This window comes from Mobula hypostoma, unplaced genomic scaffold, assembly GCF_963921235.1.
Source record: "Mobula hypostoma unplaced genomic scaffold, sMobHyp1.1 scaffold_42, whole genome shotgun sequence".
NCBI lineage: Eukaryota > Metazoa > Chordata > Chondrichthyes > Myliobatiformes > Myliobatidae > Mobula > Mobula hypostoma.
This window is the reverse complement of record NW_026948219.1, coordinates 974,743-999,851: the sequence shown is the minus strand read 5'-3', so window position 1 is coordinate 999,851 and position 25,109 is coordinate 974,743. Positions and strand designations below refer to the sequence as shown.

Below are 25,109 nucleotides of genomic sequence, written 5' to 3'. Positions count from 1 at the left end.
GTACTGTGTCCATTTCTGGTCACCTCACTATAGGAAGGATGTGGAAGCATTGGAAAGGGTACAGAGGAGACTTATCAGGATGCTGCCTGGTTTAGAAAGTATGGATTATGATCGAAGATTAAGGGAGCTAGAGCTTTACTCTTTAGAAAGAAGAAGGATGAAAGGAGACATGATAGAGATGTACAGGATAATAAGAGGAATAGATAGAGTGGATAGCCAGGGCACCATTGCACAATACAGGAGGACATGGCTTTAAGGTAACGGGTGGGAAGTTCAAGGGGGATGTTAGAGGAAGGATTTTTACTCAGAGAGTGGTTGGTGTGTGGAATGCACTGCCTGAGTCAGTGGTGGAGGCAGATACACCAGTGAAGTTTAAGAGACTACTAGACAGGTATATGGAGGAATTTAAGGTGGGGGGTTATATGGGAGGCAGGGTTTGAGGGTCGGCACAACATTGTGGGCCGAAGGGCCTGTAATGTGCTGTACTATTCTATGTTCTACGTTTCCTCTATGTTGTGTTGGGGAAATCTAATGTTGGCCACTGAGTCCCGTTAACTTCCCCCAACTCGCCTCGCTTCCTGAGGCTCCTCGCATTTGTCCCTGAGCTTTCGGCTGTTGTCTTCTCCCCGATTGGGGTGGGTGAGAAAGGAGAACGTCCCAGGTTGTGGGGATCTTTCATTTCACTGCCTGCTTTACCGAGGGACTGGGAAGTCTAGGGGGCAGAATGGTTTCTGTGATGTGCTGATCTGTATCCAAAGGTCTCTGGAGTTCATCACAGTCACGGGCAGAGTAGTTACCATGGAAACGTGTGAAGTGTCCGGATGGGAAACTTTCTGTGGTGTGTTGACAAAAATTTGGTGAGGATCAAAGTATATATGGCAACGTTCTTGTTGTTTGTTCTAACTTTGTCATTTTAGGATCTGTTATACAGTAGTATGTACTATTAATTCAGTATCTGTGTATTGCTGGAGGACCATCAGTGATTGTCTTTGATCCCTTCTCCCACCTGGTTCCATGTGCTCATCCCTGCCCATCTTGTTCAACCTCTGTCCAGTCTCCTAACCCCACCCCACTGCCCTGCTTCAGCGATATACATCAACCATCTGGGTCAACCTCGGTCCACCCTGTGTCCCACCTCCTCAATGTTATATATCAGCAATCTTTCTTCTAACCCTTGTTGTTATTGTGAAGTGTTCTTTTGCACCTTTGGCCTTGCTAAGTTATTTCCAGAATCACTTTTTGTTAGCTGGAATGCCAGAGGGTCATCAGGTACCAGTTCTGTTGTGCATTGGTGTGGAGGTGCTGGTTTTTGAACTGTGACTGGATGACACACTGCAGCATTTTCCTGGCAGCAAAGAGTACTGGGAGAGTCCTGTGATCTACATTCCAGGCATATGTAACTGTTACTGTTTTGGTTTTGACTTTGGTTAGTGCTTCTACAGATGGGGCTGGATGGTAGTCCTTCTGCAATGAAGCAGAAATTTTGAGCAGCTGGACGTTGGTTGTGTGGAAATCCCGGTTTGCACTATCCAGTGTGAGATGGGGGCGGGCAATGATGTGTGAGATTTTCAGGGTCAGTGAGTGGCAGGTTCAGCTGTGTGACTCTGTGAGGTTGGGTCCTGGGATATCACAGTTTTTGCTCCAGGTAAAATGGACCCGGGGATCGAGTTGCTTGGGTTTATGAGGTGTTGAGCGAGTATTTCTGGTCTGGGATCAGATGTTTATTTCTGGAGTTCCTTTGGAAGCAATGACTGCTAATCTGAGGAGAGGCTATGAGTAAATGGGCTATTCCGTGTTTACAGCAGTAGAAATAGACCCATGAGTTTGGTGTTCAAACTGTGTTTGGAAATCCCCCTGTCTGTCATTCGGTGGAAATCAGACAGAATCTCAAGTTGCTGGAGATTGGCACTAAAAACTGAAAACGTTTGAAGTCATTCTGATGAAACGTTATTTACCTGAATTGTAAAGTGTGTTCCTGTCCCCACACCTGTTCCTTACCTGCTGAGTGTTTCTGGTAATTCCAGTTTCTTTTTATTACATTCACCCTGGACTGGTTTATATTTCCTGAAATAAACCTGGTTTAGCTTGGAAATGGAAATGGCTTATTTTGTGATCGTAGTGTTATGTGGTCGGCAACTATGAATATAGAATTGAGTCAGGTTTTATAAACAAACTTAAACATTTATTAAACTCTGCTCAACAATGGTGAAAAGTAAACAAACGACTAACTTAACTGGAAGTTAACTGCTATATGGCAATTTAACAAACAGCCAAACTCTGGAACATATCTTAAAGTGGTAAATTCAAACACAGTCTTAAAGTGGTAGATTTGAAAGTCCAAGTGATTTATGCAGTCAATAAGGAGAGACTTCTCTGGAAACGGATTTCTTTGAAGATGTGACGTTACTGCTGATTCTGTCCAAAGGAATCACGTTAAAGGAACTGACCTTTTTCTGGATGGTGAACACTGCACAAACCTTTCCCAAGCTTGCAGGGGTTATCTCAGATGCAGATCACTAATTCTGAATGAAGATTCAATAACATAGGAACATAGAAAATAGGTGCAGGAGTAGGCCATTCGGCCCTTCGAGCCTGCACCGCCATTTATTATGATCATGGCTGATCATCCAACTCAGAACCCCGCCCCAGCCTTCCCTCCATACCCCCTGATCCCCATAGCCACAAGGGCCATATCTAACTCCCTCTTAAATATAGCCAATGAACTGGCCTCAACTGTTTCCTGTGGCAGAGAATTCCACAGATTCACCACTCTCTGTATGAAGAAGTTTTTCCTAATCTCGGTCCTAAAAGGCTTCCCTTTTATCCTCAAACTGTGACCCCTTGTTCTGGACTTCCCCAACATCGGGAATAATCTTCCTGCATCTAGCCTGTCCAATCCCTTTAGGATTTTATACGTTTCAATCAGATCTCCCTCAATCTTCTAAATTCCAACGAGTACAAGCCCAGTTCATCCAGTCTTTCTTCATATGAAAGTCCTGCCATCCCAGGAATCAATCTGGCGAACCTTCTTTGTACTCCCTCTATGGCAAGGATGTCTTTCCTCAGATTAGGGGACCAAAACTGCACACAATACTCCAGGTGTGGTCTCACCAAGGCCCTGTACAACTGCAGTAGTACCTCCCTGCTCCTGTACTCGAATCCTCTCGCTATAAATGCCAGCATACCATTCGCCTTTTTCACCGCCTGCTGTACCTGCATGCCCACTTTCAATGACTGGTGTATAATGACACCCAGGTCTCGTTGCACCTCCCCTTTTCCTAATCGGCCACCATTCAGATAATAATCTGTTTTCCTATTTTTGTCACCAAAGTGGATAACTTCACATTTATCCACATTAAATTGCATCTGCCATGAATTTGCTCACTCACCCAACCTATCCAAGTCACCCTGCATCCTCTTAGCATCCTCCTCACTGCTAACACTGCCACCCAGCTTCGTGTCATCTGCAAACTTGGAGATTCTGCATTTAATTCCCTCATCCAAGTCATTAATATATATTGTGAACAACTGGGGTCCCAGCACTGAGCCTTGCGGTACCCCACTAGTCACCGCCTGCCATTCTGAAAAGGTCCCGTTTATTCCCACTCTTTGCTTCCTGTCTGCTAACCAATTCTCCATCCACATCAATACCTTACCCCCAATACCGTGTGCTTTAAGTTTGCACACTAATCTGCTGTGTGGGACACTAATCTCCTGTGTAAGGTCGATCTTTTATGAATCCGCCAAACGACACCAACTTTACTCAATCCTTCGGGTTCCTGTAGTTTGGTAAAGGTCTTCACTCTCCGACACTAGACTGCAAAGGTAAACAGACAAAACCAGGTAGCGATTGGCGAAACTGCCAGCACAACGGTTTTGCCTTAAAATAGAAAGTAAAACTTTGCTTTGAAACGAAACTATGTCATGAGACGATTACGCAGCAAAACTAACTGATGGAGTAACAGACGAAGCAAAACTGACGAACTAACTCCGTAACAACAGGGGTTTCCCCATGTATACCTGTTGGAACAGGTCATCAGATGACCTCACACTGGCGGGAAAATTACTTGACCCCACCATCACAACATGATTACATCATGCTCACAAGATACTCCATTACATCATGGTCATAAGACAGTCACAAGATACCCACAAGGTATGTAACAGTAGAACAGTAAAGAAAGCACATTTCCCCGTAAATTATACTGGTATCAATTTGTCTATTATTCCTGGAAATGTGTTTGTACAGTTGTTGCAAACAATGTACACAAGAATAATCTCAGGAATGATCGGCTTTATGTATGAGGAACATTTCATGGTTCTGGGCCTGTGCTCGATGGAGTTCAGAGGAACGTTTGGGGTGGTGGAGGGATGTATGGTTAAGTAAACCTACTGAATGCTGAAAAGCCTGGATACAGTGGACATGGAGAGGATGTTTCCATTAGATGGAGAGTCTGTGATCTGACAGCACAATCTCAGAATAAAGATGGTTCCCTTTAAAACTGACATGAAACAAATTTTTGACCGAAAGATGTCCGATCTGTGGAATTTGTTGTCACAGATTTTGGTTGAGGCTGCCATTTGGGTGTATTTTTGACAGAGATTAATATATTCATGATTGCTAAGTAACTTCGGGGTTACAGGAGGAAGGCAGGAATATGGTGTTGGAATAAAAATCTGCCATGGTTGAGTGGTGAGGCAGACCAGATGGATCGAATCACCTAATTCTGTTCCTGTGTCTTATGTCTTACCATGACTGAATGATGGCTCCTTCTTATCCCACGTTGTTTTGTGACATGTGAGACAACTAAAGATCACTGAGATCATTATGTTTTCCTTCAATGTTTAAATTTCAGTGAGTTTTGTTCTTAGTAACGTTAAGCAGAAATGTTTGTTTCTCCTTTTTATTGTTAATGTGCTTCATTCTCTTTCACGTTAAAGTTAGACCTGCGCTGAGAGATTTATTGGAAGAAAAATCCCAACTGGAAGCAAACCACGACTGAAGACGAGGGAACAGCAACAAGTAAACCAGCCCGAGGATTGAGAGCTTCAACTGGAGAGAACCCATCTGACTTGGAGAAAACAGTGTCTCAGTCAGGAGAAAGTTTGGTGAGTCTCCTTTACTCAAACACTGGTCCTTTAGACATTGCATACTTGTACAAAGGATGGTAGGAAATAGTTGGAGTGAGACTGAATGTTGCCAGAAGAACCAGTTATGCCTCTGTCAGACCCAGTTGCAATCACTCTAGGTCTGGTGATGTGCTTCCAGCAGCCCAGCCCTTTAAAACCACTCCCATTCTGTGGAAGTTGAATCCGGATAAAGTCACCCAGAGACCGTATAAGTGCAAACTATTTATTCCAAGCACCTGGGACTTACTCAGTTAGTCACTCAAAGAGGAAGAGTCCATGACTTGTCCCGCCCAATCCACTAACTGACTAACAATTCCCCTTACACCACAGATATATCCGTCCAGATACCCCCCACACAAGACAGACTGGAGCCAAAGTTATTTACTACATGACAGCCCCTAAAGACAAATTACAAAATAATCATAATGGCCTACACACACAGAACAGACTGAAGCTGTCCTATCTCTACGCATGAGTGCACAAGGAGCTAAGCATCCTGAAACCCCAGCTGGCTACAGTGGCACGCAAAAGTTTAGGCACCCCGGTGAAAATTTCTGTTACTGTGAATAGTGCAGTGAGTAGAATATGAACCGATCTCCAAAAGTCATAAAGTTAAAGATGAAACATTCTTTTCAAAATTTTAAGCAAGATTAGTGTATTATTTTTGTTTTGTACAATTTTAGAGTGAAAAAAAAGGAAAGGAGCACCATGCAGAAGTTTGGGCACCCCAAGAGATTTGAGCTCTCAGATAACTTTTACCAAGTTCCCGGAGCTTAATTAGCTTGTTAGGGCTATGGCTTGTTTACAGTCATCATTAGGAAAGGCCAGGTGATGCAAATTTCAAAGCTTTATAAATACCCCGACTCCTCAAACCTTGTCCCAGCAATCAGCAGCCATGGGCTCCTCTAAGCAGATGCCTAGCACTCTGAAATTTAAAACAAATGGTTCCCACAAAGCAGGAGAAGGCAAAAGGAAGATAGCAAAGCCGTTTCCTCAGTTTGTAATGTAATTAAGAAATGGCAGTTAACAAGAATGGTGGAGGTCAAGTTGAGGTCTGGAAGACCAAGAAAACTTTCGGAGAGAACTGCCCGTAGGATTCCTGGAAAGGCAAATCAAAACCCCCGTTTGACTGCAAAAGTCCTTCAGGAAGATTTAGCAGACTCTGGAGTGGTGGTGCACTGTTCTACTGTGCAGTGACACCTGCACAAATATGACCTTCATGGAAGAGTCATCAGAAGAAAACTGTCCCTGTGTCCTCACCACAAAATTCAGCCTCAGAAGTTTGCAAAGGAACATTTAAAGAAGCCTGATGCATTTTGGAAACCAGTCCTGTGGACTGATGAAGTTAAAATAGAACGTCTGTTGATCATCAGCAGTTGCTTTCTGAAAAATAGGCTACTATTGTTTAACAAAGTGTTAACCCTTTTACATACTTTATCATTCCCTCCTTTTGATCATTACATGATCAACAAAGTAGTAGTTTTTTACAGAGAAAGCAACTGAGTAGAGCATTGACTTATCAGTGGGTAAAAACAGTGTACAACAGTAATTATAACAAAGATATCTACAACTATTAGGCCATAATGCAATATCATACCCCACAAATTACAGAACAGGCCTTCAAAGACCATCATTTCGACCCTTTGGTGAACCTGTGTAAGTCCTGTCGTACTTTCTTGATGCTGTCAGTCTCCTTGGCAGTGTGGTCGGAGAGGGATGTAATGTTAGTAGACTCATTAGGGATATAGGTGCAGCATTCTGTGTCAATAATGGCACAGGTTCCCCCTTTCTCAGCCAGGATAAAATCAAACGCCATAGGATTCTGTAGGACTGTTTGCCGGATTGCAATCATTTCAGTGGATATTTCTGTTACTTGGGCCTGTGTTTCTGTCAGGGCCCCTGCAGTATTGGGGCCAGCCCCTCAAGTGCTGTAGCCAGATTGATTATCTCTCGTGAATTCCTGGCTACTCCATAGGAGAGAAAAGTGATCATCCAAAATCGCTCAGTCTCAGTTATTCCTCTCCGCTGCTGGGTACCTGCAAGTATGGCCAGGATGCATGTTTCCCAGTATAGGAAGTTCTGTTTGATGGGAGCCTGAGATACCATCTCTCAAAACACTGACAGCCATAGTCATCTCTGACTGGACCACAGTTCCTCAGCTCACTTCCCTGGCTGTTATTTGAGAAAGCCCAGGCTGAGAGTTCCTCACTCTGGTTGTGCTGGATTACTGACATTGGAATCATAGTTTTACCATGCTGCAGAATTTTGGCACAAACCCAGCAGGCCCCTAGTTCTACCTGTTTGGCCTAGGTGTAACAGAGAGACAGAAAGGTGTTAGCATGGGGAACCCCAGATGCTGGAGTGAGCCCTCTCAAAGACATAAACAAGAACATCACTAGAAACCAATACATCTTCCTCTAGTCCGAGAGAGTCCTTCTACTCAGTTCCTTCAGTAACACATTGGCAGTCTGTTCAATGTATCCACCGAGATTGCCCCTTCAGTTTCACAGCCGTGGGAGTGGTCAGTAACACCTGATATGGTCCTCTCCACCGAGGTCCGAGATTCACTCAATCTCAGTTCTTGATCAGGACAAAATCCCCAGGTTCTGTGGTGGGATAGTCACTCCTGTCTGTGGGGTAGTTCTCTTCCTTGTAAGGCTGTCGTACCTGTGAATGTATGAGGGGTGATTGATACGTTTGTGGCCTATGGTAGAAGGAGTCAATTTTGGAAAACCTGGCACATTAATTTTAAACATAGTCCCCTCCTACATGAACGCACTTAGTCCAGCAGTCGTGGAGCATACAGATCCCTTCTTTGTAGAAGTGGTCCACAGCAGGGGTGATTGATCAGTTCATGGCCGAAGGTAGAAGGAGATGAATTATACAGCTCTTGGTACATGCACGAGCAGTTCAACTCTGAGTGAAAATGCAGGAAGTTTGAAGTTAGTAACTCATTTCCTTCTACCTTTGGCCACAAGCTCAGTCACCCGAGGCTGTGGACCACTTCTGGATGTCGAAGATGCCAATTTCTACAAAGAAGGAATCCGTATGCTCCACGACCATTGGACTGTGTGTAAATGTATGAAAAATAAATGCCACACTCAGGTTGGAGGAACAACACCTTATATTCCGTCTGGGTAGCTTCCAACCTGATGGCATGAACATTGCCTTCTCAAACTTCCGCTCATGCCCCACCTCCCCCTCGTACCCCATCTGTTACTTATTTTTATACACACATTCTTTCTCTTACTCTCCTTTTTCTCCCTCTGTCCCTCTGAATATACCCCTTGCCCATCCTCTGGGTCCCCCCCACCCCTTGTCTTTCTTCCCGGACCTCCTGTCCCATGATCCTCTCGTATCCCTTTTGCCTATCACCTGTCCAGCTCTTGGCTCCATCCCTCCCCCTCCTGTCTTCTCCTATCATTTTGGATCTCCCCCTCCCGCTCCAACTTTCAAATCCCTTACTCACTCTTCTTTCAGTTAGTCCTGACGAAGGGTCTCGGCCTGAAACGTCGACTGTACCTCTTCCTAGAGATGCTGCCTGGCCTGCTGCGTTCACCAGCAACTTTTATGTGTGTTGCTTGAATTTCCAGCATCTGCAGAATTCCTGTTGTTTGCGAAAAATAAATGTACTAGGTTTTCTAAAATTGACTCCATCTACCTGAGGCCACAAACTGATCAAGCTCCCCTCATAATGCTTGTAGGATTTTGGTTAGTTGGCATATATATTTCCTCATCTCTTCCCCTAGGGTATGCATATACAAGTTTGCTGGTAGACTTCCTGGGAGCAATGGTACACAAGGTCTTGATCCCCAGATTGTCCTCATGGACCGTCCATAAATGATTTCAGCTGGTGATGACCCTGTTTTCCCCTGTGGGGTAACCCTCGTGTGGAACAGGGCTAACGGTAGGACCTTCAACCAAGTGAGTCCAGACTCTGCTGTTAGTTTGGCCAATTTACTCTTCAGAGTGCCATTGGCTCTCTCCACTATGCCAGCGGCCCGTGGGTGGTGTACACAGTGGAATTGTCGCTTCATAGCTAGTTTGTTACATACCCCTTCGTTTACTTTCACTACAAAGTATGGGCCATTGTCAGAGAGCATCTTTGGCAGGCCGTACCTGTGAATTATTTCCCGTAATAATACCTTCACAACAGTCATACCAGTATTATTGGTAGTTGGAATAGCTTCAGTCCATCTACTAAACACATCTCTAATAACGAAGCAGTATCTATAGTAATGTGCTCTAGGCAATTCAATAAAATCAACTTGTAGATGCGAAAAAGGTTCACCTGTCAAGGGAGTCATACCCGGTGTGCAGGGTACAGGTTACCAATCATTCCCTCCTTTCCCAGGTGTGTTCAATTATGTATATAATGGACCAATATTGGTAGAAACTGTGCAGGAACATGAACCTGTCCCACTGGGGTGATCCAAAATCCTACATCGGGGTCTTTCTGGCACCCCATCTCGGACCACAGTTTGCACTCCTCCTCAGAGGCGTCCCCCTGAAAAGTACGTACCTCCCACGTCTGGAAAACCCGTTCTGCTTCAGTCACAGAAGGTTGCTTGACTGAACCCGAGGGGGCTACAACTCCTGAGGATTGTGACACACTTTTTGCTGTCTAATCTACTAAAGCATTGCCTTTAGTGTCCCGGTCGGACTTGCGGGTGCAGGCTGCAAATTTAATAATAGCTGAAACTCGAGGTAGCTGTAGAGCAGTGAGTAAGTCATTTACAAAGGTGGCATTACTAATGGGGTGGCCAGAGGAAGTCAGAAATCCCCACGTTCCCAGAGAGCCCCATAGTCATGTACAACTCCAAATGTGTAACAGCAGTCTGTGTAAACGTTCGCACTTTAGTCTGTTGCTAGGATACAGGCACGAGTGAAACAGCTCAGCCTTCTGGGCGGAGACAACTGTTTCAAAAGAGGACTGCTCAATTACTTCACTGTCTGTCACTATCGCATAGCCAGAACATTGTTTCTCTGCTGGATCCACAAAAGAGCTTCCATCCACATAAAACGTTGCCTCAGCCTTGAGGGGGTATTGTGGAATGGATAGCACAGTCTGTCCTTCTTTCACGGTGATCCGGACAGCGGGGGGCAGTTGATGCGGCCGACTTCATGGCCTGAAATTGCGCAGAGATGGGATACAACGTCTTGGGTTCGGTTAATATTAAAAGAGTGTCTTACCAGATGTCCCGTCTTCACCTCAGACTCCTTCCAGAATCGGAGTTGGCCCGCAGGCAAGTCTTGCCAGTCTCCCTCAGTGTTGGATGCTTGTTTCATCAGGGTGTAGGCAAGGAACCCTAGGTTCTTTGGCTTGAACCCAGGGCAAACACCTACAGTGGTATGGGGAACCACCAGTCCTGTCTGTCGCCAAAGGAAATCCGGAACTTCAGCCAGTAATGCACTGCCCTCTCTTCCTTTAACCTCTTCAATCACTGTGACTAGGAACTTCTGTCCCTCGAGGGGTGTATAATATTGGCTTTCCTCAGTAGGGTCATAGCACAGAGTCACATGAGGGTTGGCCGCTGGCAGAAGGGTTTCAAATGCAGTGGAGTCCAGATTAAGTGCCCACCACACCGGGGAGTCAGAAACTGGGGAAGCTGTCGGTTGTTTGCTGGTCTCAGGGTGACACCCTTGTCCGTCTATAGAATCTCGACTTCCAGCGGACAGAGCAAGTCTCTCCCTGCTGGATTACACCCCAGACTGGTGGTGACTGTAAATGAAACCTCACACTGGTTGCCCTGGAATTCCACCTGCAGTAGCTGGGTACGTGAATACGTATGTTCCGTGCCTTCGAACCCAGACACAGTGACTGTAGCGTCTGATGGCTGGAATCCCTTTTCCAGTACTATTTCCTGATTAAGAGTGATTGTGGTGGCCCCCGTAAATGGAATTGGAATTGCAGCAACTTGCAATATTTCATTGGGCTTTTCCTGAGGGGTGGTACTCACAGCAGGAAGCGTCCTTGCTTGTCAATTTCTAAACAGGTTGTTGTCCCCACCTGTCCCATGGTAGGTTTGTGTTCCCATTTCTGATCCCAGATATAGCCCGCTCGCATCCTTCTACCTGCTGAACATATTCAGCTTTAATATTACTTCCTTTCGGGGTTGATCAGGATTCGAAAGCCGGGTCCCAATAATATATTAAAGCTCATCGCATTCGATTTTGGTCATTGTCAGGCCAATCCATATTATTTGTCTTAATCATGTTGGCTAACTTAGTTGGTAAGCATAGGAGAAGAAAGGCATTAAACTGGGGGGACAGATTCCCATCATTGAAGGCTTGGTGTCCTGCGAAAGTGCTGCTGCAGGCCAGAAATCGCTCCCAATAGTCTGGTCCTGATTCCCCAGGCTTCGGTTTGCATTCAGGTACTTTACTGATGTTTACAGGTTGCAGGAGAGCCCTTCCAAGGCTTGAATAATCTGGTCTGTCTGTTCATTCTCATTGTGGTTTCCCACCTGTAACTCCTGATAGGTTTGGTATCTCAATTCTGCTTTGCATTTCTGCCCCTCATCAGCTGAGAGAATCATGCAGCAGAGACAGAATAAATCTTGCGGTGTTGCATTATACATTTGTATAATACTGAGGACATACTGAGCAAACTGTCCAGGTTTTTCTTTTCTATCTGGGGCTGAATCATGATCATTATCATTTCTTGAAGCTTCCAGGGTGCATACACAGGAATCATTGAGGACTTTCCCTCCTCAGCTGCTCGTGGACTGGGCAGCATTTGGGTTGGCAATTGTCTTTGTGGAGCCATTAACTCTGGGGTTTTATTGGATTCTTCCCTCCCTGTCTCGGAATAATCCTCTGTATTCCCTTTCTGGATCTCAGGGTATAGAGAACCTCCCCTTCCCTGCCGCCGCTGTTTTACCCGAGCGGCCACCGTATGTGAGTACTGGGAGGATTGGGGTTCAGGAGCATTGCGTGCACTTGGCCCCTGATAAGGTGGGTGGGGGTTATGGTGGGTGCCCACTCCTCATCACGGTCACTGTCCTCAAACCGGGTCGGTATGCAGACATGGGTTCGGGATTCCTTGTTTCCCAATCAGTTTGAACTTCAGACTGACGTTCCTGCCCTTCTCTCCTATCTTGGTCTTGTTTTGCTTACGTTGTTTTTCCTGCTCTCGTTTTCGGTGCCCATCCACCCATTCATGCTCCGCTTTTAGCGTCTCCCAACCTTTGGCGTTCCTTCTGGAGTACATACCTCTATCCCTTTGTCACATGCATTATTCCTCCAACTTGCTGATCATATACTGTTCCACTTTACATTTGCCTTTCCCTTCCATTCCCTTTTCAACAATTTCCACTTCTTTCCACAGTGCTTTTTCCAAATCAAATTTACTGCTTGTTTTCATGAGGTAATATTCCAGGTTCCACACCCGCTTCCCACCAGTGGCCTCATTTTGTTCCCCAATTTCTTATTCAGCCCTGCACTCAACATTCGTAAAGCTTTTTCCTTGTCTTGAAAACTCTGACACATATTGTGTAGGGCTGTTCCTGGCCCACTCGTATCAATCGACTGCAATTGACCTGTGTTCTCCAAGTAACTTATCTGGCACAAAGCCTTCTGCTCAATTAACAATCAAATAAATTTACCCAGCTGGCACCTCCTGCTCAGTTGATAAATTTACCCGGCACGTCTGCCTCCTGCCCACTTAGTAAAATTTTCCCTACCTTATACGAGACTCCCGACAGATTCTTTCCCCATCCTGTCAAGGTATGCGATCAGCCTTGGGTGAGGGACCGTACCTCCAAAGGAACTAAGGGAGAGTGACAAAAGGTAAAATACCTATTGGGCACCCAGTCAGTCTCCGCAGTCCCCAGAGTGGTCCAGACACTTATTCAGCCCGTCTGCTTGGCACTCCCTATATTGAGATCCTGTTCGTGACACCAAATGTTAACGTTGAATCTGAATAAAACTTGAGAGACCAGCTTCTTATCGTCACCACAGTTTATTGTGCATTCTCCTGCAGGAGTTTGAGACCCAGTTGTTAAAGGGAAGGCACGTAAGCACTGCCACCATCTGACAAGCGGACTGACTTAGTCCGGTTACAGCCGTATATTTATACATAGTAAGCCCCATACATTACTATTGCAAGATGTTATTTGAACTGGTACACCCATCAAGTCTGTTGGTGCAAAACTTAATTACTTAGATAAGAGTGTTCGCAAAATCAAGGTTTTAATTACAGATGGATGTACTGTCCGGTCCTTATCAGTTATTCCCTTTGCAAAGCCCTGACTTAATTATAGACAGATGTTGATTCCTGTCCTTATCGGCGAGTCCTCCTCCCCTTACTCAAAAGAGGGTATAATGTATAATGTTATCAGCTCTCAGTGTCGCTCTCTGCAAGTCACAGGGAACTGGTAATGAGCCTGACTTAGCTAACCACTGAAGACAGAGTTTACTTCAGCTAAAAAATTCCAATTCACTCCCAATTATTCTACATAGGTTCAAAAAAGATTTTTCAGTACCACCCCTCCCACAGTGTGACCCTCCCTTGGTACCACCCCTCCCATGGTGTGACCCTCCCTCAGTACCACTCCTCCCACAGTGTTATCCTCCCTGCCACAGTCTGACCCTCCCTCAGTACCACCCCTCCCATGGTGTGACCCTCCCTCAGTACCACTCCTCCCACAGTGTGACCCTCCCTGCCACAGTATTACCCTCCCTCAGTACCACCCTTCCCACAGTCTGACCCTCCCCTGGTGACCAGCAGATTTTTTTATATATCCTCAATTCCTCAGGAGTGTTCAGGGGAAATATTTATGTACAATACAGAAACTGGTTTAAAAAAATGCATAATACAAGCTTTATGTGCACACGGGTCATTACAAATTAGAGGGACATTGGTGGGAAGGTGGGGAGACCTCCAGTGTCCCTGATGCCCTCACCTACAAGATGTGCATCCAGCTGCAGCTTGTAACCCTGCACTTTATGGAGTTGGAACTTGAAATGGATGAATTCCGGATCATCCAGGAGTTGGAGGGGGTGATAGATATGACATGAAGAGAGGTGAGTTACACCCAAGGTGCAGGACACAGGAAACTGGGTGAGAGTCAGGAAGGGGAATGAGTTTAAATAGCCATCGCAGAGTACTCTTGTTGCTATCCCATACAACAGCAGGTGGACCACTTTAGAAACTTATGGGGGGAATTACCTGGCAGAGGAAAGTCAAAGGGGTGATAGGGGATTTGTTAGTTAGGGGAACAGAACAAGAGGGGACTAATATCCCAGTGGTACGGCTTGCTAGTGCTAGTGTGGGGAGAGGGTGATGTGGTTAAAATAAGTTGTAGGGGGAATGGGAGTCAGACTGACAGAACAGATAGTGGGGAGGGTGAATTGAATTGACTTTATTACATTCGTCCTTCATATACATGAGGAGTAGAAATCTTTACGTTATGTCTCTGTCTAAGTGTGCAATTTGTAATTTACAGTAACTTATAATAAATAGTTTGTACATAGGACAGTCAATATAACATAGAAATGCAATTGTATCAGCATGAATTAATCAGTCTGATGGCCTGGTGGAAGATGATGTCCCGGAGCCTGTTGGTCCTTTTGCTGTGGTACCGTTTCCTGGATGGGAGCAGCAGGAACAGGTTGTGGTTGTGGTGAATTGGGTCCCCAATATCCTTTGGGCCCTTTTTACACACCGGTCTCTGTAAATGTCCTGAATAGTGGGAAGTTCACATCTACAGATGTGCTGGGCTGTCCGCACCACTCTCTGCAGGTTCCTGCGATTAAGGGAAGTACAGTTCCCATACCAGGCAGTGATGCAGCCAGTCAGGATGCTCTCAATTGTGTCCCTGTAGAAAGTTCTTAGGATTTGGGTCCCCATCCCAAACTTCTTCAACCATCTGAGGTGAAAGAGGTGCTGCTGTGCTCTTTTCACAACACAGCCGGTATGTACAGACCATGTGAGATCCTTGGTGATGTTTATGCTGAGGAACTTAAAGCTGTTCACCCTGTCAACCCCAGATCCATTGATGTCAATAGGGGTTAGCCTGTCTCCATTCCTCCTGTCGTCCACAATCAGCTCCTTTGTTTTTATGACAATGAGGGAGAGTTTGTTTTCTTGACACCAGTCAGATGTTGTTCAGACCTCAGATAGAGTCAGTAATCAAATGGTTGAGCATGGAGCGATGAATGTGCTGAGCTGTGTATATCACAATGCAAGAAGCATCGTAGGAAAGCCAGATGAGCTCAGGACAGGGAATTATGACATTGTAGCCATTATTGGGACTTGGTTGCACCCAACAGTCTGAGGGATTTAGAGGAACAAATTTGTAGAGAGATTGCAGAAACAAGAAACAAAGGTGTGAGTTTAACTTCCCATATATTGACTGGGACTCACATACTGTAAAAGGACTAAGCGGGGTAGAGTTTGTCAAATGTACCCTTAATCAGTACGTAGAATTCCTGATGTAGAAATGTGCGATGAGCTGTTAGGAAATGTTCCAGGGCTGGTGACAGAAATTAGTGATCATAATGCCATGAGATTCAAAGTAAATATGGAAAACGAGAGGTCTGGACCACGGGTTGAAATTCTAAATTGGAGAAAGGTCAATTTTAATGGTATCAGAACGGATCTGACAAGTGTGGTTTGGGACAGGCTGTTTTCTGGCAAAGGAGTACTTGGTAAGTGGGAGGCCTTCAGAAGTGAAATTTTGAGGGTGTCTAGTTTGTATGTGCCTGACAAAATAAAAGTTGAAAGGTAACTGGCGCAGGGTACCTTGGTTTTCAAGAGATATTGAGGCCCCGGATATTTTGTTCCTCTAAGTGCCTCAGACTGTTGGGTGCTACCAAGACTCACTAATGACCACAATATCATAATTTCACCTCCCGAGCTCATCCAACTTTTCTTTTAGTCGTCATCTGTTGGTTTCTAAAAGTTTCCCAACAGTTTTTGCTCTTTTGTTTGCCCTCTCTTTGGCTTTTATGTTGGCTTTGGCTTCTCATTTCATCCACAGTTGTGTCCTCCTGCCTTTCCAATGCTTCCACTTCTTTGGGATGTATCGATCACTCAGCTCCCGAATTGCTCCCAGAAACTCCAGCCATTGCTGCTCCGTTGTCACTCCTACCTTTTCCCTTCCAAACAAGTTTGGCCAGCTTCTCTGTCATAGAAAAATGGAGAAGTTCAGTACGGAAACAGGGTATTTGGCCCATCTAGTCAATGCCGAAAAAACTTTTACGCTGTCTGATGCAACCTCCTGCACCGGGACCATTGCCCTCCATACCCCTACCATCCAGGCTCCCATCCAAACTTCTTTTAAATGGTGAAACTGAGCTCATATTCACCACTTGTGTTGACATCTCATTCCACACTCTCACGACCATTTCAGTACAGAGCTTTTCCAAATGTTCCCATTAAATTTTCACCTTCCCCACTTACCCATGACATCTGGTTGTCGTCCCACCCAACCTCAATGGAAAAAGCTGCTTGCATTTACCCTATCTATGCCCTCATAACTTTGTATACTTCTAACAAATCCTCAAAGTAATGTATGATTTCCTTGTTTATGTTTAGAGCCTTTTTTAGCTGTACAAGATGATGAGGGGCATTGATCTTGTGGATAGCCAGATTTTTTGTTGCTGGGGCTGAAACGGCTATCACGTGGGGGCATAGTTTTAAGGTGCTTGGAGGTAGATACTGAGGGAATGTCAGGGGTAAGTTTTTCACAATGAGAGTGGCGGGTGCGTGGAATGCACTGCCAGATATTTGTGTGAGTGTTTCAGTTACTGCGGGACCAGGAACCCATGCAGCTCAGTGGGAACAGGGAATAATACCAATGGAGAGAGTCCACTGAGCCAGGTCACAGATTGGAGATGGCAAAAATGTCCCATTCTTACAGAGACAGGAAGAGCATCAGAGATTTGATGGTCATTTCAGATACCAGCACTGTGCCCAGTTAGAAGATGATTTCTCTCTCCAACTTGGGTTGAACCTCACTGTAACAGTGTGATACCAGATCACACCTTGACAACTGAAGTGATCTCATCTGAAATATGGTCCTACACCCATTGATGGATTTTGTAAATATTTTTACAGGTTAAAAATGACAAGGAATTTGTCTACAGGAATCTCGAACACAACACGACAGTTTTGCTGTCTCTGTACAGATATTTAAGAAGTGGAGCAAGGGATTCACTCGATCATCCTTCCTGCTCCGACTGTGGGGAGGGATTCACTTGGTCATCTCAACTGAAGGTACATCAGCAAGTTTACACTGGGACAAGGTCATTCAACTGTTCTGTGTGTGAGAAGGGATTCAGTCGGTCTTCCCACCTGTGGACACACCAGTTAGCTGGGCAAATTGCTAGTCATCTGCTGAATTTGTAGGGAAGGATTCACTCGTTCATCTGACCTAATGGCTCACCAGCGAGTTCACACTGGAGACTGGCTGTTCACCTGCCTGGACTGTGGGAAGGGATTCGCTGAATCATATAAGCTACGGATACACCGGTCGGTTCACACTGGCGAGAGGGCGTTCACGTGCTCAGACTGCAGGAAGGGATTCACTTGCTCATCCCAACTGAAGGTGCATCAGTGAGTTCACACTGGAGAGAGGCCGTTCACCTGCTCAGTCTGTGGGAAGGGATTTACTCTGTCATCTCGGTTACTGAGACACCAGTCAGATCACACCTGGGAGTGGCCATTCACCTGCTCAGACTGTGGGAAGAGATTCACTCTGTCATCTGCACTGAAGGTACATCAGCGAGTTCACACTGGAGAGAGGCCATTCACCTGCTCAGACTGTGGGAAGGGATTCACTCGATCATTCCAACTGAAGGTACATCAGCGAGTTCACAGTGGAGAGAGGCCGTTCACCTGCTCAGACTGTGGGAAGGGATTCACTTCGTCATCTAATCTGAAGGTACATCAGCGAGTTCACACTGGAGAGAAGCCGTTCACCTGCTCAGACTGTGGGAAGGGATTCACTTGCTCATCTCAACTGAAGGTACATCAGCGAGTTCACACTGGAGAGAAGCCGTTCATCTGCTCAGACTGTGGGAAGGGTTTCACTTGCTCATCTCAACTGAACATACATCAGCGAGTTCACACTGGAGAGAGGCCGTTCACCTGCTCAGACTGTGGGAAGGGATTCACTCGTTCATCTCAACTGAAGGTACATCAGCGAGTTCACACTGGAGAGAAGCCGTTCACCTGCTCAGACTGTGGGAAGGGATTCACTTGCTCATCTCAACTGAAGGTACATCAGCGAGTTCACACTGGAGAGAAGCCGTTCATCTGCTCAGACTGTGGGAAGGGTTTCACTTGCTCATCTCAACTGAACATACATCAGCGAGTTCACACTGGAGAGAGGCCGTTCACCTGCTCAGACTGTGGGAAGGGATTCACTCATTCATCTCAACTGAAGGTACATCAGCGAGTTCACACTGGAGAGAAGCCATTCACCTGCTCAGACTGTGGGAAGGGTTTCAATTGCTCATCTCAACTGAACATACATCAGCGAGTTCACACTGGAGAGAGGCCGTTCACCTGCTCAGACTGTGGGAAGGGATTCACTCGTTCATCTCAACTGAAGGTACATCAGCGAGTTCACACTGGAGAGAAGCCATTCACCTGCTCAGACTGTGGGAAGGGTTTCAATTGCTCATCTCAACTGAACATACATCAGCGAGTTCACACTGGAGAGAGGCCGTTCACCTGCTCAGACTGTGGGAAGGGATTCACTCGTTCATCTCAACTGAAGGTACATCAGCGAGTTCACACTGGAGAGAGGCCATTCACCTGCTCAGTCTGTGGGAAGGGATTCACTCGTTCATCTCAACTGAACATACATCAGCGAGTTCACACTGGAGAGAGGCCATTCACCTGCTCAGACTGTGGGAAGGGATTCAATTCGTCATTTCATCTGAAGGTACATCAGCGAGTTCACACTGGAGAGAGGCCATTCATCTGTTCAGACTGTGGGAAGGGATTCATTCAGTCATCTGAACTGAAGGGACATCAGCGAGTTCACACTGGAGAGAGGCCGTTCACCTGCTCAGACTGTGGGAAGGGATTCACTCGTTCATCTCAACTGAAGGTACACCAGCGAGTTCACACTGGAGATTGGCCATTCACCTGCTCAGACTGTGGGAAGGGATTCACTTTGTCCTCTCAACTACTGAGTCACCAGCGAGTTCACACTGGAGAGAGGCCATTCATCTGTTCAGACTGTGGGAAGGGATTCATTCAGTCATCTGAACTGAAGGTACATCAGCGAGTTCACACTGGAGAGAGGCCGTTCACCTGCTCAGACTGTGGGAAGGGATTCACTCGTTCATCTCAACTGAAGGTACACCAGCGAGTTCACACTGGAGAGAGGCCATTCACCTGCTCAGACTGTGGGAAGGGATTCACTTTGTCCTCTCAACTACTGAGTCACCAGCAAGTTCACACTGGAGAGAGGCCGTTCACCTGCTCAGTGTGTGGGAAGGGATTCAGTTGGTTGTCTCATCTTCAGAGACACCAGCGTGTTCACACAGGGGAGAGGTCGTTCACCTGCTCAGAGTGTGGGAAGAGATTCATTCGGTCATCCAACCTGCAGAGACACCAGCGAGTTCACACTGGGTAGAGGCCGATCACCTGCTCAGACTTTGGGAAGAGATTCTCTCAGCCATTGCCACCAAATGTCCATCATTGAGTTCACACTGGGGAGAGGCCATTCACCTGCTGTGAATGTGTGAAGCGATTCACTCAGTCATCTAACCATATGTAACTCTCGCTTCAGCTAGCAGCTTAATATAGGGGGTGATAGCCCCCAGCCCGGCCAAACTTAAGAAATCTCGTTTGGGTGGATGCTACGCGATGTGTCCCCTGTTACAAATCAGTACCCCGAAATAACGAACGGTACATAATATGCGATTAAACGATTGGGCTTTGTAGTTCTTACTTTGACTATAGGGTTAGTAAAGAAAAAATAAAGGAAAAGGGCCCAGTCTCTCCATTCATGTCTTCTCATCTCTCCCAGCAAAAGACTGCAAAAATCTCTCTTCCAGACTCACAAGAAAGAAAAACATTTCTCTCATTGGATAGCCCTGCACTTCAAAACCCTGTTGTCTCTAGTCGTAACGTAAACATTGCTGCTACAGAGAAACCGTTACCTCAGTAGTGATACATTACAGAGAGGCCATTACATTAACACTGAAACCTCACAGCATGTTACAGTTGTGACACACTACCGGGTTCAAAATAGACAATAGGTGCAGGAGTAGGCCATTCGGCCCTTCGAGCCAGCACTGCCATTCACTGTGATCATGGCTGATCATTCACAATCAGTACCCCGTTCCTGCCTTATCCCCATAACCTTTGCCTCCGCTATCTTTAAGAGCTCTATCCATCTCTTTCTTGAAAACATCCAGAGACTTGGCCTCCACAGCCTTCTGGTGCAGTGCATTCCCTATATCCACCACTCTCTGGGTGAAAAAGTTTTTCCTCAACTCCATTCTAAATGGCCTACCCCTTATTCTTAAACTGTGGCCTCTGGTTCTGGACTCCCCCAACATCAGTGGAAACATGCTTCCTGCCTCCTGCATGTCCAATCCCTTAGTAATCATATATGTTTCAATAAGATCCCCTCTCAGCCTTCTAAATTCCAGTGTATACAAGCTCAGTCGCTCCAATCTTTCGACATATGACAGTCCCGCCATCCCGGGAATTAACCTTGTGAACTTGCTCTGCACTCCTTCAATAGCAAGAATGTCCTTCCTCATATTTGGAGACAAAAATTGCACACAGTACTCCAGGTGTGATCTCACCAGGGCCCTGTACAGCAGCAGAAGGACCTCTTTGCTCTTATACTCAATTCCCCTTGTTATGAAGGCCAGCATGCCATTAGCTTTCTTCACTGCCTGCTGTACCTGCATGCTTGCTTTCAGTGACTGATGTACAAGAACACCTGGATCTTGTTGTACTTCCCCTTTTCTTAAATTGATTCCATTTAGATAATAATCTGCCTTCCTGTTCTTACCACCAAAGTGGATAACCTCACAGTTATCCATATTAAACTGCATCTGCCCACTCACCCAGCCTGTCCAAGTCACCCTGCATTCTCATAACATCTTCCTCACATTTCACACTGCCACCCAGCTTTGTGTCATCGGCAAATTTGCTAATGTTACTTTTAATTCTCTCTCCTAAATCATTAATATATATTGTAAACAGCTGTGGTCCCAGCTCTGAAAGCTGTTGGACCCCACTGGTCACTGCCTGCCATTCCGAAAGGGACCCGTTAATCACTACTCTTTGTTTTCTGTCAGCCAGCCAACTTTCAATCCATGTCAGTACTCTGCCCCCAATACCATGTGCCCTAATTTTGCCCACTAATCTCCTATGTGGGACTTCATCAAAGGCTTTCTGAAGGTCCAGGTACACTATATCCACTGGCTCTCCCTCGTCCATTTTCATACTTACATCCTCAAAATATTCCAGAAGATTAGTCAAGCACGATTTCTGCACTGGGGAGAAAGTTTCAACGAGCTGCATGCTGGATATTTGTCCATCATCGTTGCCGAATGCAATTTCAATAGTGACTGTTGGTGATCAACTCTGCAATTATTGCTGATGCTCACCACACCCAGTTCTGCACACTGGTCACTGGGCATGGGAGGAGGTTCTCCTGCAGCATATTCACCTTTATTGGGACTGGAGTTTAACGTGGACTGGAGTGGAGAGCGGCCAGTGAGTGAGTGGGCCAGTGAAGGAGTGGAGCTTTGAGGCTTTGGCTCAAGAGATTTCAGCGAGCAGAGGCAGAGGATGAGCTTGCTCCCAGTAAGGTAAGGCTGGGTAAGTTTATTTAATTAATTAATTTAGGAGTTAGTAATGGAGGCAGTAGATAGGGCAGTCCAGTGCTCCGATTGTAGGATGTGGGAAGTCAGGGACAACACAATTGTCTCTGATGTCTACACCTGCAAGAGGTGTATCCAGCTGCTGCTCCTGTCAAATCGGATCATTCGGCGGGCAGAGGCAGTAATAGATCAGAGTTTCAGGGAGACAGTCACCCCTAAAAGCCAGGAGACAGGTCAGGTGACTGTCAGGAGAGGGAAGGGGAATAGACAGAAAGAGCAGAGCACCCCTGTGGCCGTTCCCATCAACAATAAGTATACTTTTTGGATATTGTTGGTGGGGACAACCTACCAGGGACAAGTTGTAGTGGTTGAGTGTCTGGCACCAAGACTGGACCCTCAGCTCAGAAAGGAAGGAGGGAAAAGAGGAGAGCAGTAGTGATAGGGGATTCGATAGTTAAGGGGACAGTTAAGAGGTTCTGTGGGAAAGATCGAGAATCCCGGATGGTCTGTTGCCTCCCTGGTGCCAGGGTCCACGATATCTCGGATGGAGTTCTCGGTATTCTCAGGAGAGAGGGTGAGCAGCCAGATGTCGTGGTCCATGTGGGGACCAATAACATAGATAGGAGTAGGGATGAGACCCTGAAGAAGGAATATGGGGAGTTCGGGAAAAAAGTTAAAAAGCAGGACCTCAAGGGTGGTAATCTCAGGATTGCTGCCTGTGCCACGAGACAGAGAGGGTAGGAACAGGAAGTCATGGCAGTTGAATGTGTGGCTGAAGAGTTGGTGCAGGGGGCAGGGGTTCAGATTTCTGGATCATTGGGATCTCTTCTGGGGAAGGTCTGACCTGTACAACAAGGACGGGCTGCACCTGAACTGGAAAGGCAACTCGTCAAGCGGAAGAAGGAAGCATATGTTAGATATAAGAAGCAGTCAGAGCCCTGTTGGTCTCTTTTCGATTGCTCCTACACTGTTTACTTAATTGTCTCCTACCAGTCTTTTTTTTTGAAACATTATTATAATACTTCAATACTGCTTTACTGTGGCTGGGAAAAGAACCAAAGCGTTTGCAAAAGAAAGAGTCTTTGGATTCAATCAGTGACTTCCTTAAACGGCAAAAGTAGGAATTCTCTGAGGAGTTTCAACGGATCAACAGCAAATTGGATACAATTCAACAAACTTTATTTCAGCATGAGAACCAAATTCAGGAGAATACTGCGAGGCTAATGACACTTGAAGAGGACGTTGAAGATACAATTAAACTCTGCAAGGAGTGATCTTTATCCAATGATAAAATGCTGAGAAGGATCATCAGTCTCGAAAATTGAAATAGGAGAAGTAACTTGCGAATCCTGGGTCTTGAAGAATCAATTGAAGGCGCTGACCCTACGAAGGTTTTTGCAAACTTTCTGAGGCAGCTTTTCCCTGCTATATTCACTTCGGAGCCGACTTAGAAGTCATTGTCCTTGGCAGCGAAACCCAGGTCAGTCGGACTAGCCTTTCATGAATTTCGTATTAAGGACCTTTTGATTCGCCATACCCGGAGACAAGGAATGATCAATTTCCAAAATTACAAGGTTAGATTTGTGGAAGACTATTCGCCTGAAGTTTTGGCTGATTGCATGAAATACAAAGAAGTTATGTCGGAATTTTATAATAAAGGATATAAACCATCCCTTCAGTTCCCCGCACGTCTGAGTATGGTTTTGAAGAACGGATTGCGAAAAAGAATAAATTCAGTTGAAGATGCAAAAGAGTTTCTGAAAGATGAAGTCTAAAACTGCTATACTTCTTATTTGATCAAGTTTTTTTCTTCTGTTAATACGAATTTGAAATAAGGTTTCATTAAGCTTACGTTTTGACTGTTCATATATTGTCTTTTGTTTTTTTTTTGATACTACATTATTTTATCCCGTTTTGAGGCTTTATTTTAATACAGCTTTCTTTGAATTTGTTTAAAGTGATCCTTTCATATTTTCGAATACTGAGTTATTTTGCTTTTTATGTTTTGTCTTGGTAGGGACATAATGACATCGCAGGACTGGAGTCCTTTCTGTCAACAGGATTTTTTGGGGCTGGCACTTAGTTCTCAGCTCGCTGACTGTCTATTGGTCAGCTTTCTCGCTTTGGGTAGGGGAGGGGGTAGGGCCTATTTCTCTCTGGGAGCTGTGTTGGGTTGAATATATGATTGTTTGAATACCTTACTTTACGGTTTGCTTTCTAGTTTTAATAACTTATGGCCAGATCTTTTAATTACATGTTGATTGGTATTTAAAGTGGTTCGAAATATTAACCTGTTTAGTTTGAATGTGAAAGGGCTGAATCACCCCACCAAAAGGAACAAAGTCTTTGCTTATATTAAAAAAATAAAAGCACCCATTTTTTTTTTAACAAGAAACGCACATACGCAGCTGTGATACCTTACGATTTTTTTACTGGGTGGAAGGGTATGCAATTCCACTCTTCGTTTAACGCAAAATCACGCGGAGTTTCGATTTTTGTAGATAATAGTTTCCTTTATTCAGCATAAAGTTGTTTCGGACTCTAATGGTCGATTTGTTACTGTATCAGGGAGTTTAGACAGTAAGTTGATTGTTTTTGCGAATGTATATGCCCCCAACGTAGATGATTCAGGATTTTTTGAACGTCTGTTTTCCTTTTTGCCAAATCTGTGTACTTACTCCCTTGTGATGGGAGGAGATTTTAACTGCTGATTAGATCCAGTATTAGATCACTCATCTGTTAAACCCTCCACACTTAATAAATCAGCTTTGTTTATCCATTTTTTTTTCAACTAAATGTGGTATAGTTGATGCTTGGCGTTTTCTGCATCTGACGGACAGGAAGTATTCATTTTTCTCTCATGTCTATCGTTCTTATACCAGGATTGACTATTTTTTTAATTGATATTCAAATGATTCCATTAGTTCGATTGATTGAATATAAAGAGATTGCTCTCTCTGCCCACTCTCCTGTAATTCTATCTTCAAATCTTTCTGGTCCTATCACCATGAGTAGATTTTGGTGATTTACTTTAACTCTGTTATCCGATGAGTATTTTAAAAAATTTATGGAGAATCAAATTACTCTTTTTTTGGAAGAAAATACGTTGGAAGAGACGTCTAGCCTTATTATATGGGATACTTTTACAGCATACATCCGGGGTCAAATTT

General features: G+C 45.2%; 1 pseudogene; it reads left to right on the top strand.

Annotated features, from left to right (window-relative positions):
• Positions 1 to 21,917, top strand: part of LOC134341928 (zinc finger protein 850-like) — a 64,284-nt pseudogene extending 42,367 nt beyond the window's left edge.
• Positions 21,918 to 25,109: the final 3,192 nt, after the last annotated feature.